Source organism: Tachypleus tridentatus, chromosome 10 (assembly GCF_004210375.1).
Source record: "Tachypleus tridentatus isolate NWPU-2018 chromosome 10, ASM421037v1, whole genome shotgun sequence".
Taxonomy (NCBI): Eukaryota; Metazoa; Arthropoda; class Merostomata; order Xiphosura; family Limulidae; genus Tachypleus; species Tachypleus tridentatus.
Genome location: NC_134834.1, coordinates 56,737,493 through 56,749,163, shown reverse-complemented (window position 1 = coordinate 56,749,163; position 11,671 = coordinate 56,737,493). Strand labels below are relative to the sequence as shown.

At 32.7% G+C, this 11,671-nt stretch overlaps 2 non-coding genes across 2 annotated transcripts; one reads left to right on the top strand and one right to left on the bottom strand.

The window, feature by feature from the left end:
* The first annotated feature begins 4,653 nt into the window (after nt 1–4,653).
* On the top strand, nt 4,654–4,725 carry TRNAT-CGU (transfer RNA threonine (anticodon CGU)). The gene has a single exon. It is a non-coding gene; the product is annotated as a tRNA-Thr (tRNA).
* A 4,734-nt stretch (nt 4,726–9,459) lies between these two features.
* On the bottom strand, nt 9,460–9,531 carry TRNAT-UGU (transfer RNA threonine (anticodon UGU)). Its single transcript has one exon. It is a non-coding gene; the product is annotated as a tRNA-Thr (tRNA).
* Nucleotides 9,532–11,671: the final 2,140 nt, after the last annotated feature.

Genomic DNA, 11,671 nt, shown 5'->3' with positions numbered 1-11,671 from the left:
CCAAAGATTAGTTGTGTAAATAAAATGTATTTTCTCCACGATGAGATACAGATGGCAGAAGAGTAGCAGATATTAGATATTCGGTATAAATATAATAAATCAGAACTTTTATATTTTATAATCATACTTAATAATTCACTTATCAATTAGAGTAGTGATCTTAAGTTGAACAATAGCTGCGCTCCACATAGATATCTTGTATCAGTTCAGGGCGTAAAGCAATTACATTTGTCAGTCCAATATCTTATATTTAACAACATGAAGAAATAAAATTATTGATTCATACTAATGCGTATGAGAAATCAAAATACAATAAAACAAAGTGATAATGAATTCCCAGTATTATTTGAACTTAAACTTTATAAATCGTTCGACGATAACAGGTATAAAACGAGTGAAACTTGAAGTAACAAACAAATGCAAGTGATAATATCAAAATTAAAGACAAACTTATATAACTATTCAAACTATTACTCGAGAGTTAGAATTGAAGATAAAAATAATAAGGTACTAACAAAAGTACAAACGTAAAAACAAACTGCAATCGTATTGTAGCCTGCGGAGTTGTGTAGTGACATCATTAAATGTTTGCTGAAGTGATGTGTTGGAACTGAATGACGTATTATCTACAAGGCACGTAAAAATCCTGAAAATGTTTTAATTTACGTATACACAACATGCATAAATGTCTCTTCACGTTGATTTGAGCAATTCTAACACATATTGATATGATATTTGTGTATCACTTTGCTATCGCCATCTAACGAGCACTTATTACACTTCATGTAAAATGTTGTGAGAAAACAGGCTCAGAGAACTAAACTTCAAAAACATTCTGTTTATCCTTTGTCACAGGAGCGTCGAATCATAGCACTGCATATAATTATTTATATCAAGCATAAAGCTGGCAGAACATGGTATTTTGAAATCATATTATTGGATGATCACAGGTGGTTAGTTTTTTTTAAGATTTCGTTTTGATTTTTTTTCTCAGGAAGGCACAAATGAAATGATAGTATAAGCAATGGAATTTAAAGAATATTTCTGACTTTAGTGAATGAAAAATTAATCAGTTATACTCAATATTTTGCCTAGTTTTCAGAAATAAAGACTTATACACAGTAAGTGAAAAACAGAATTTGTTGAAATTGCCTGTTTCTTAACTCTTCATATCTGTGATTACTTATGAAGGTAAAAGAAAGTATGTAAGTACGTTTACAGTATTTTGCCTGTTTTTATTCACAAAACATCAAGTTTTTCAAGCAGTTTATATATCATCTTTTAGTCTAAAATAAAATATTTTTTTTTCTTTTGAATTTAAGCACATGGAGACATATCTGGAGATTTACTCGAATATTACAATTAGCCCTTTGGGTATCTATGTGCTTAAATTATACGTGTAAAGGTAAAGCGCTGAAATTACAAATAAAACGAAAAAAGATACTTCAAAATATTCGACGAATAATAAGGCTGAAGGTCATTATATAAAAATATTTAGATATACTCATGTAAATAAATAAGGAAACTATATAAAACATTATTGTACACATGATAATCGTTATAAATGCGAGCAGAGACACTGCTTAATGAGTGGCTACTTGTGTCAGTAATTACTAGTAATAATGTTTATACGTCATTAAAAATATATAAAAAACGAACACTTTCTTAAAAAATTTTTTTTTTTGGTAAGGAGGGCGATCGCTATTTGCTTTTCCATGCTGCTTTCTACATTCACATGAGACACGTAAAATATTATACAATGACATAATATTATTTTAAAAGGGATGGTTGCCTCACAGATTTTGAAGTACATGACTTACAACCCCATAATTTGTGGGTAATAACCAACATCCAAGTAGCATGGTTTGAACATGATTTATTAGGGTGTGTGCGAAGCTTCATCTCTGCAGAATATTTCTTGAATCTTCTAATTAGTGCTACTATGACAGCGAGCTTAAAAAAGCCATTACTTACACAGTAGCCAAAACCTATTGTACACTAAAGGTCACTATATACCAAAATTATCAGGATCATAAATGTAGTGGATGGTATTTTTTCTTTTTTGTATAATTTGAGAAATATAACCCTTCGGTGCCAAGTCAGAATATTATCAGTTTTTATTATACAGAATATGAAACATAGCTTATTAGTATTTATTAGCATTAAATATATATGAAGTTAAATATCAGATGGTTATTCCTTCATCACGTCTTTCTACAGATAAAAATGACTACATAGGTAATAGGAACTTCTCTGATTACATATATAAAAATCAGAAGTTACATTATTAAAATAGTCACAGCCGATGATTCTTTAACTTTTAGTATGAAAAATTAAAAACAGTGTCATTATTATAATATTTCGAAGCAAGTATTTTCGGTTTCAGGCGTTATTCTAACTACGATCATCCTAATTACAGTATTAGATGATATCTGTTTCATTGTCATTTTCATAATAATCTGATTTATCATTACAAAGAACTGTAATTGTGATAGAATGTGTGCACCAGTTCTTCCAGGGATAGTATTTCCTCACAACAAGAAGCACTTCTGCTGCAAGACTGGTTACTGTTGAAACTTGAACAATTAGTTGTCTCAGGAGTTTTCTGGTTTAAAGTCTCACCACTAACAATTTCACAGGTTACACATGTGTCAGTAATTTTTTTTATTTTTTTACAGGGGTATTAAAACTTGAAAATTTAGTTGTCTTGGCAGTGTTCTCTTACACAGTGACTCAAATATACGTTTTTGTCTAAACCTTTTTTATATGGCTGTTAAAACACAAACAGTAAGTTATATCTTATGGTTTTATGGTTTACAGTTACACAATTAACGATACCACTAGATATAAGTTTGTCTGTCTATGTTGTTATGTATTGGTCTGGAACGAGTTAAGCTGCAACGTTTGACACATTGCAATGTTTCCTTGTTTTTCGTGATTTCATCTTTCTTTTCGAAAATTGTGTGGCATATGGGATATTGTCTTTGTTCAAATTCTATAAATAAGCCTTGCAATTATAACATATCAAAAACAATTTCTGGGTTGTACTTGTTTGCAAAATATGCACAAATTTATCTTCGACAAGCTTGATTGAACTTTTCGAGAACAATATTGAACGGAGTTACCGTCTTCACGACTTGTACGAATCATCTGATAAACAATGAAATTTCAGGTAACTATCACAGAATAATTACATTGATGAGCTTTAATTATATACAAGTAAGATACATAGTTAGAGTGAAATGTGTGTATAATGCGTTATACTAAACAAGGGAATTGGAGATTAAGACAATGCTACTAACACGTACACATACGTATCTCGTATTGATCTCTCACGTGAATATTTATTTACTATATCACTTATAACGTGGTTAAATCCTTTTTGTGAACGTAGAAACTATACGCGGGTTTTACAGTTTCAGCAATAACACATTAGAAAGTTATAATAAGAATACTGGTGGTTACTTATGTTAGTTACATTTACACCACCAGGACCAAACATTTGAACAAATGTTCTATAAATCCCAGGAGAGCTATAGAGCACAAAAAGACACATAACTAACCATTTGTTCGTGGTATCTATGTATATTAATTTGAATTACAGATTTTATTTTTAGTATTTTTCAAAACTTAAAGGAATGAATAAGTTTTTTTCATACATATGTATATTAAAGTAATCTTTTAAGACATTTTAAATAACATATTGACAACGAATTTAACTTAAAATTCAGGACGGATAGAGTTAATGTGGTATTTACGAATAAACATCTAGTTGCGATTTTCACACACAAAAGGATACGCTTCTCAAATGTTACAAAAAATCAAAACTTTTACACGTCACATTTACAATCTTGACATTCTTCCAGTCATTTTAACGACATGTAGCATATCAGAGGTTTTATGGCCAATTGAAATCTGTCAATTGGCATAACACTATATCTCTTGATAAGCGAGGAGAAGATACACTGTTATCTGCTTCTTTTGTTTGTTTTGAATTTCGCGCAAAGCTACACGAAGGCTATCTGCTTAATTTAGCAGTTTAAGACTAGAGGGAAGGCAGCTAGTCGTCACCACCCACCACCATCTCTTGGGCTACTCTTTAACCAAGAAGTAGTGGGATTGACCGTCACTTTATAACGTCCCCACGGCTGAAAAGGTGAACATATTTGGTATGACGGGGATTTGAAACCCGCGACCCTCAAATTAAGAGACGAGTGCCATAATCACCTGTTCATGTTGGGCCTTCGAGATTAAACTGAAAGAAAAAAAAGAACAAAACACTTTTGCGATATAAGTCAAAATATTACTTTAATTAAAATGACCTTTCTGTAACTAATAAGAAAAATGTCTGTCTCTGTTATTTAAAAAAGTAGATAGGTTGACAAAAAATGGATTATAGATCAAAACATTTACGTTCACGTTTGCTGAAAATCAGACCGATATTCCGAAAGTTCTTTACTACTGTTGATGTTAGGAAGGGCTATAACTCGGAAGGGTATTTTTACAGTGTCATCGAAGAAAGTTGTATCTTTAGAATGGGTAAAGGCATATCTCTGTAAAAGATTAATTTCGCTCCTAAGTAAAGAAATTGTTCTTTCCAAACACATTTGATAAGAAGATTGAATTACACTACAGGGAAATATAATTTTATACGCCTTCATAGCTCAGTGGTAGAGCACTGGTCTCGTAAACCAGGGGTCGTGAGTTCGAACCTCACTGGAGGCTTGAAACAAAAATAGAGGATGATGTGTTTGTATTGTTTAAAGGAAGAAAGATGTGTAAGCAATTTCTTTAATTATTTGCCGTCGAAGACGCTTTGAATTTGTAATGAGAGTAAGTAATAATAACGTTCGATGTGATTTCTTTACTCTTCAATATCGTTCCACCAGATAACAGCAACAATGGTTGTATTGTAATAAAATGCGCATTTTAAATTTATTTGATTTCCAAGCAAATTATTACCTTAATGTTGCGACTGTATTGTTGTCGTGTACCATTTATTTATGTATAGAGTTTCTGACCTATCAGACACAATGCTGACAGAATCAGAGTTTGCTTTTGTTTTATTGCTCACTGCATTATCTATTTCGTCCATGTTACATAAACGTTTAATATGTTACATCTCGGCTTTCTCTCCCAACAGACATCTTTAAGCTTTTAGTTTAAAACATGTCGCCAAGTGTAGTATTGAGCATCGGATCGGCTGTCTATGTGATGACTGTTGGTCAGTGTCGAATACGAATAACAGCGACCACCGCTTGATTACGATTTCATACATACTGCATCTTGAGTAGCCATCCTTAAAGCTGACAGTAGTAAGTAGAGAAAAAAACCGTATCAGCAGACGATGACGATTCTAGACGAAAGTGACACCGAAATTTTGTAGTAATATATTTATTTAGAAAATATTTAGTTTTAGATAAAGTATGCAGAAGCGACAGCCAATCAGATTTTGGGTCCTTACAATGGAGCCCTCAAGTGGAACAGCGGTATGTCTTTGAACTTACAATGCTAGAAATCGAGTTTCGATACCCGTGGTTGGGAGACTAGAGATAACCCATTCTGTAGCTTTGAGCTTAACTACAATCAAGCATCCGTCACATTGGAGGAGGGCCATAGAGATGTTACGACCCAAACTATATGAGAATGAGAGGGAGGGGTATGTTAACGTAGTGAACTCGTAATTTTTAATTAACACGCTTTCTACCTTTTAGAGTGTGCAGAATATCACTTTAAGAGGAAATCTGATGAGCTGCACGTAAACTCTGCTTGGCCTTACTACAATCAGTAATCCTTGATGGAAACAGGAATATTTTATGAAAATGATTTTAGTAAATGTTGTTAAGATTATTTTTAAAATGCGTTTAATTTTACTACTTTTGATAAGCACACGTGACAACCCACTGTAGCTTAGTCGTATAGCACTGGTTTTGTAAAGCACATAACTGATCAATATGCTTATAATTGTGGTTTACTATATATCCCTTATGATTAAGAGTTCACTTCATAAAAACACTCGAGTTACTGGGTGTCTTTTGTGATATTCACATTTTCCACTGATCCTTTGAGTCTGAGACAAAATAAACACCTCTTTTGATTTGTAATCAGCATGTCTCCACAGTCATCCAACTAATACTAGAAACGCAGAACAACTTCAGTGACGTGTTCACCACTATGTCAAGATAATCTTTTTCGGTTATGCGTTTATATTCGTTCTGATGTATATCATAAATAAAATCTAACTTATATCAGTTGAAATAATATAATTTTCACTGTTATCAAGAGATATGCTGAACGAAAATAGCTTGGACAGATACTATATCTACATAAACGTCTTTATTTACATATTCATTCAGACATAACATCTACGTCATTATACCAAAATTATATTAATTGTTTATATGAAGTAGAGAGGGAAGTGTAAATCGTTAATTAACTCTAGAAAATACGAAAAAGGCGAGATTACTACAAATAATTTTCAGAACAATTTCCAGTATATCTGTTTTCTCTTTATATGAACGGTGGCAAAGTTCTCTCTCAGTCATAAACAGTCGATAATGCTACTTTTCAAGGAAACGTGATGAGTGTAGGATGTCACAAATTCCAACTGATGAATGTAGAAACGTACCGATTCAAACGGCCGATAATCTGTATCTCCAGTACATTCATTTGAATATAAGTTTTTTAAAGAAAATACCAGTAATTAACCAAATGGGTTGTCCCGTTGCATCTTCATAAGCTTTTTGAAAAATGTTGTTTACGTGCTGGAAGCATTTGTCTTGCTGAAACATTTAACTGAGATGTGTTACTGACAATTTTCAATGGTATAATGTATTGAGAATTTAAACTGGTAAAATGCAGTTCTCTCCTCTGATAAATTATTAATTTGCACAAGATTAAACACTGATAAACTGAAATGGTGACTTCGTGGTTGAGACACTTTTTTAATTTTTGTACTTTCACTCCTAAGGTAAACAAGAATTAAAATATTTGATTTCTAATATCGTAAATTATAACGACATTTTTAAAGCAATTCGTCGGCAAATTGAATCTTAACAATATTCGAATTAGTCTAGGATACATGGTATGAAATTTACCATGAAACCACATCACATAGGAATAAGAGAGAAAACCTAATAAGTTAAAACGTTGCTTAGATACTGTGATTTACCACTTTTTGTTAGATCTGACACTAAACACAATACAGAAGGATGTAAACAGTTATCCATCTGGAATTCTAATAAGAGATTAATAAAACAGAGCTCCCATTATATTAATCAATTTTAACACACTTTGGATGATCTTCCCTCTGAGGCCCAGAAAGTGGCCTCCTTTTATTCTATAGGCCAAGATGAGGAGTTAGATGAAAAAAATTCAATATCCATACAGTAGAATAGTAAAGTCTTGAAAGATGTGTCATTTGGTGTGAAAAGAATACTTTTCTTCCGTGATATTGACGGTCTGCGTCTTTTAAATCTCTACAGATGTTCTGAGGAGTTGTCACTGACACAGTGTTCTGAAAAGGACAGAATAACTTATTTTACTGTTCAATAACGTGGAGTTGAAATTATCGATTTCATAAAATTGAAAGTAAACTCCATACTTTTCCAACATAACTTCTCATTGTCCCGTAAGTAACCGTCGTTCTTGTGATGTAAATTCAACAAGATATCTTTCACAGATGAATCACTTAATCCTTCTGAAATGTCAACAATAATATCCGTATCGTAATACTACAGAGACAAAATGAAATTCTTAAACATATCGTGTAATTTCAGATGATCGTGGGCAATGGTGAAAGAAGAAATAACGATAATGTTTTAACATTTGAAATACAAGTACTCATGCTTGTGTCTCCAAAGATAATCAATTACTTCATCATTAAAGGAAGCAACATCTGTTGGTACGTCAGTGTTAACATTAGTTAAAGAAAGGTACACTTTAAAATATGTTATGGAGGTAAGTTGTGATTTGTCTTTAGTCATGCCCTGACGTCTTTTCGAATATGAATTAAGCAAAGGTTTTGCGAAAATGACCTTCTTTTCTAAAATATGTAATATTTAGAAAACTCAGAATAGGGATTTGAAACTGGAGGAAAAAATGTGAACACTATGTCTCACACTAGTTGTTAATTTTTGCAATTGAATTTCTACTTTAAACTCCCGGTCCTTTCTGTGTATTATTCATGGTCGCAGTTACACTTTGGAAATTAAAAGGCTGTACATATAGATGGCCATATGTATTTGTTGAAGTTATATTGACATGCGTGTACATTTTAGACAAATGTGAGACGTGTCATAAATTGTATTTTATTAAGTATTTTGATATTTCTCATATTTTTCATTCATTTTCCTAAACCCATTGACAACAGTAAGGCCAGTCACAGTTTATGTGCAACTCGCCAGATTTTCTCTTAGAGCGACACTCTGTAAATTCTGCAAGGTAGAAAACGTGTTAATTGACAATTATGAGTTGATTATATTAATATAACTCTCCGCCTTCAACCCTGATATAGTTTGCGTCGAAATAGTTCTACGACCCTCTTCTATTGTAACGGATGTTTGTTTGTGGTAAAAATCAAAGCTACACAAAGGGCTATCTAGGCTCTGCCTATCACGTATAAAGAAAGTCGGTTTCCAGCTTTCTCCGACAAGAGATATAGCGCTGTACCACAAGGAGTTGGGGGGTATGCACTGTGACGATGATAAACTCTGTATATTTGGCACTGCTTCATAATTGTTGTGAAACTAAATATTTTCTTATTAAGTATATAGGTACAAAATGTCTTTCGCCTAGAATCGTCAACTTCTGCATACACGGTTTTTGCTACTCGTTATAGTCTGCTTTACGTATGGCTAATCTACCTACAATACGTAATAAATCTAAATGAAGCAGTTATGGCTGTAATTCGATACTTACCAATAGTCATCACTCAGAATGCCAATCTGATGCTCGAAACTAAGCTTGGTAGTGTCTTTCAAACAAAAGCATAATGATGTTTGTTGTAAGAGATAGCGTGGACGTTTGTGTAACGTTTACGTAACATGGCTGAACTCGATCATGCAGTGGTGAAAAAAACAAAACATATTGTGATCCAGTTGCGAGCGTCGTGTGCTACAGATTAGAAACTCTGAACATAAAAAAAAAAAAACGATACGCGATAATAATACAAGTTGAAACAGAAAGTTAATAATTTTATAAGTTGTAAAATTATGGTGACATGGTGCGTTTTGTGAAATTGCCTAGATTTTAAAAGAATACAGCCATTTTTGCTGTAATCTAAGAATATTGAATAACAGAGAAGAGACATTTAACCGTATTATTCACTAGCACCGTGATTTGTGATAATTAGAAAGAGTTTTCTTTGACGACAAAAAATGAAAATGAGTCTGTATGAAAAATAACACAATCATATCCTTTATTTAAAAGGATTTGCTTAATATACTTTGTAGAACGTGAAGCCACCAGTGAGGTTTGAACTCACGACCGCTGGTTTACAAGACCAGCGCTCTACCGCTGAGCTATGGCGGCTTACGAAAGAAAAATTAGTTAAAGATCAATTCAATCGTGTTAAAATGCTTCTTGGGAACGAATATTTTCTTCAGTTAGGAGCGAAGTTAATCTTTTCCAAATATATGTCTTTCCCCAATATAGAGATATTCGATATTACTGAAAAGTTTTCCTTTTGTAGGATAGCCTTTCTTACATCAAGAATAGTAAAGAACTTTGAGAAAAATCGGTCTGTTTTTCAGTTAACGTGAAAGTAAGTGTTTGGATCTTTAACTCATTTTCTGTGATTCTAACATATTTTTAAACAACATGAAGACACTCCTTACTTATCAATTAGAGAAAAGTCATTTAATGAAGGAATGTTATAACTTACATCCCAAAAGTGTTTTGTTTTCAGAATTTTTTCCAGATTAATATCGAAATACATTACAGTGTTTCTTCTCCTAGCTTATCAAGAGTAATAGTAATTACCATATTTCCAAAAAACCGTGGTATACAAATTGTCGTTAAAATGACTGGAAGAATGTCATGATTGTAAATGAGTCGTGTAAAATTTAAATGTTTTGTAAATTTGGAGAAGTATAATTTTCTATGTCAAAATCGCAACTAGATAGTTATTCGTAAATATTGCAGTAACTCTATCCATGCTGTATTTAAGTTGAAATGCATTTCCAAAACATGTGCAGTCAAACATATCTTGTGGCACCAATAACGGTGTGACCCTAAGTCATAACACCATAAGAGACAACTCACTTGATGTATTGTAACAGTCACTCAAAAAGATGAACGTGTATATAGTGTTAGTGTTTGTTGTGTGACTGTATATCAGAACACTGCCAACAGAACTAACTCTTATAGGTCTCCTCTAAGGAAAATATGGAGACACATGAATATCTAATGATATTCTTAGTAGCCTGACAATAAACCAGAAAACTCTTCATGTCAGCAGATTATTTATCGAATTGTATGTGTGCACAAGTTCCTCCAGGGATAGTATTTCCTCACAAGTACAGGACTTCTGCTGTAAGACTGGTTACTGCTGAAACTTGAACAGTCAGTTGTCTTGGAATTTCTCTGGTTTATAGTCTCACCACTAACAATTTCACAAGCTGTACGTGTGTCAGAATTTTTTTTTTTGACAGGGTGTTAAAACTTGAACGGTGAGTTGCCTTGGCAGTGTTCTTGTACATAGTGACTAAAGTGAAGTATCACTAAACATTCGTTTATCTGTAAGCGTCTCTTGGTCGCTGTTAAAACAGAAAGAGTGAATTGTATCTTATGGTTTACAATTACACAGTTAACGGTACTACTAGATATAAGTTTGTCTGTATAAGTTTTTATAGATTGGTCAACAATTAGTCCTCTGGTTTATATTATTATATTATTTATATTATTATATTATTATCTGGTTTATTGTCTCACCACTAACAATTTCACAAGCTGTACGTGTGTCAGAATTTTTTTTTTTTGACAGGGGTGTTAAAACTTGAACGGTGAGTTGCCTTGGCAGTGTTCTTGTACATACTGACTAAAGTGAAGTATCACTAAACATTCGTTTACCTGTAAGCGTCTCTTGGTCGCTGTTAAAACAGAAAGAGTGAATTGTATCTTATGGTTTACAATTACACAGTTAACGGTACTACTAGATATAAGTTTGTCTGTATTAGTTTTTATATATTGGTCAACAATTAGTCGTCTGGAACTTTTTATATATTGCAATATTTCCCGGTTTTCCCAGAATTCGTCTTTCTTTTCGAAACTCGTGTGGCGAATTGTCCTTTTTTTTTCAAATGCTGTAAATAAGCCTTGCAATTATAAAATATCAAAACCAATTTCTGGGTTGTACTTGTTTGCAAAATATGCACAAATTTATCTTCGACAAGCTTGATTGAACTTTTCGAGAACAATATTGAACGGAGTTACCGTCTTCACGACTTGTACGAATCATCTGATAAACAATGAAATTTCAGGTAACTATCACAGAATAATTACATTGATGAGCTTTAATTATATACAAGTAAGATACATAGTTAGAGTGAAATGTGTGTATAATGCGTTATACTAAACAAGGGAATTGGAGATTAAGACAATGCTACTAACACGTACACATACGTATCTCGTATTGATCTCTCACGTGAATATTTATTTACTATATCACTTA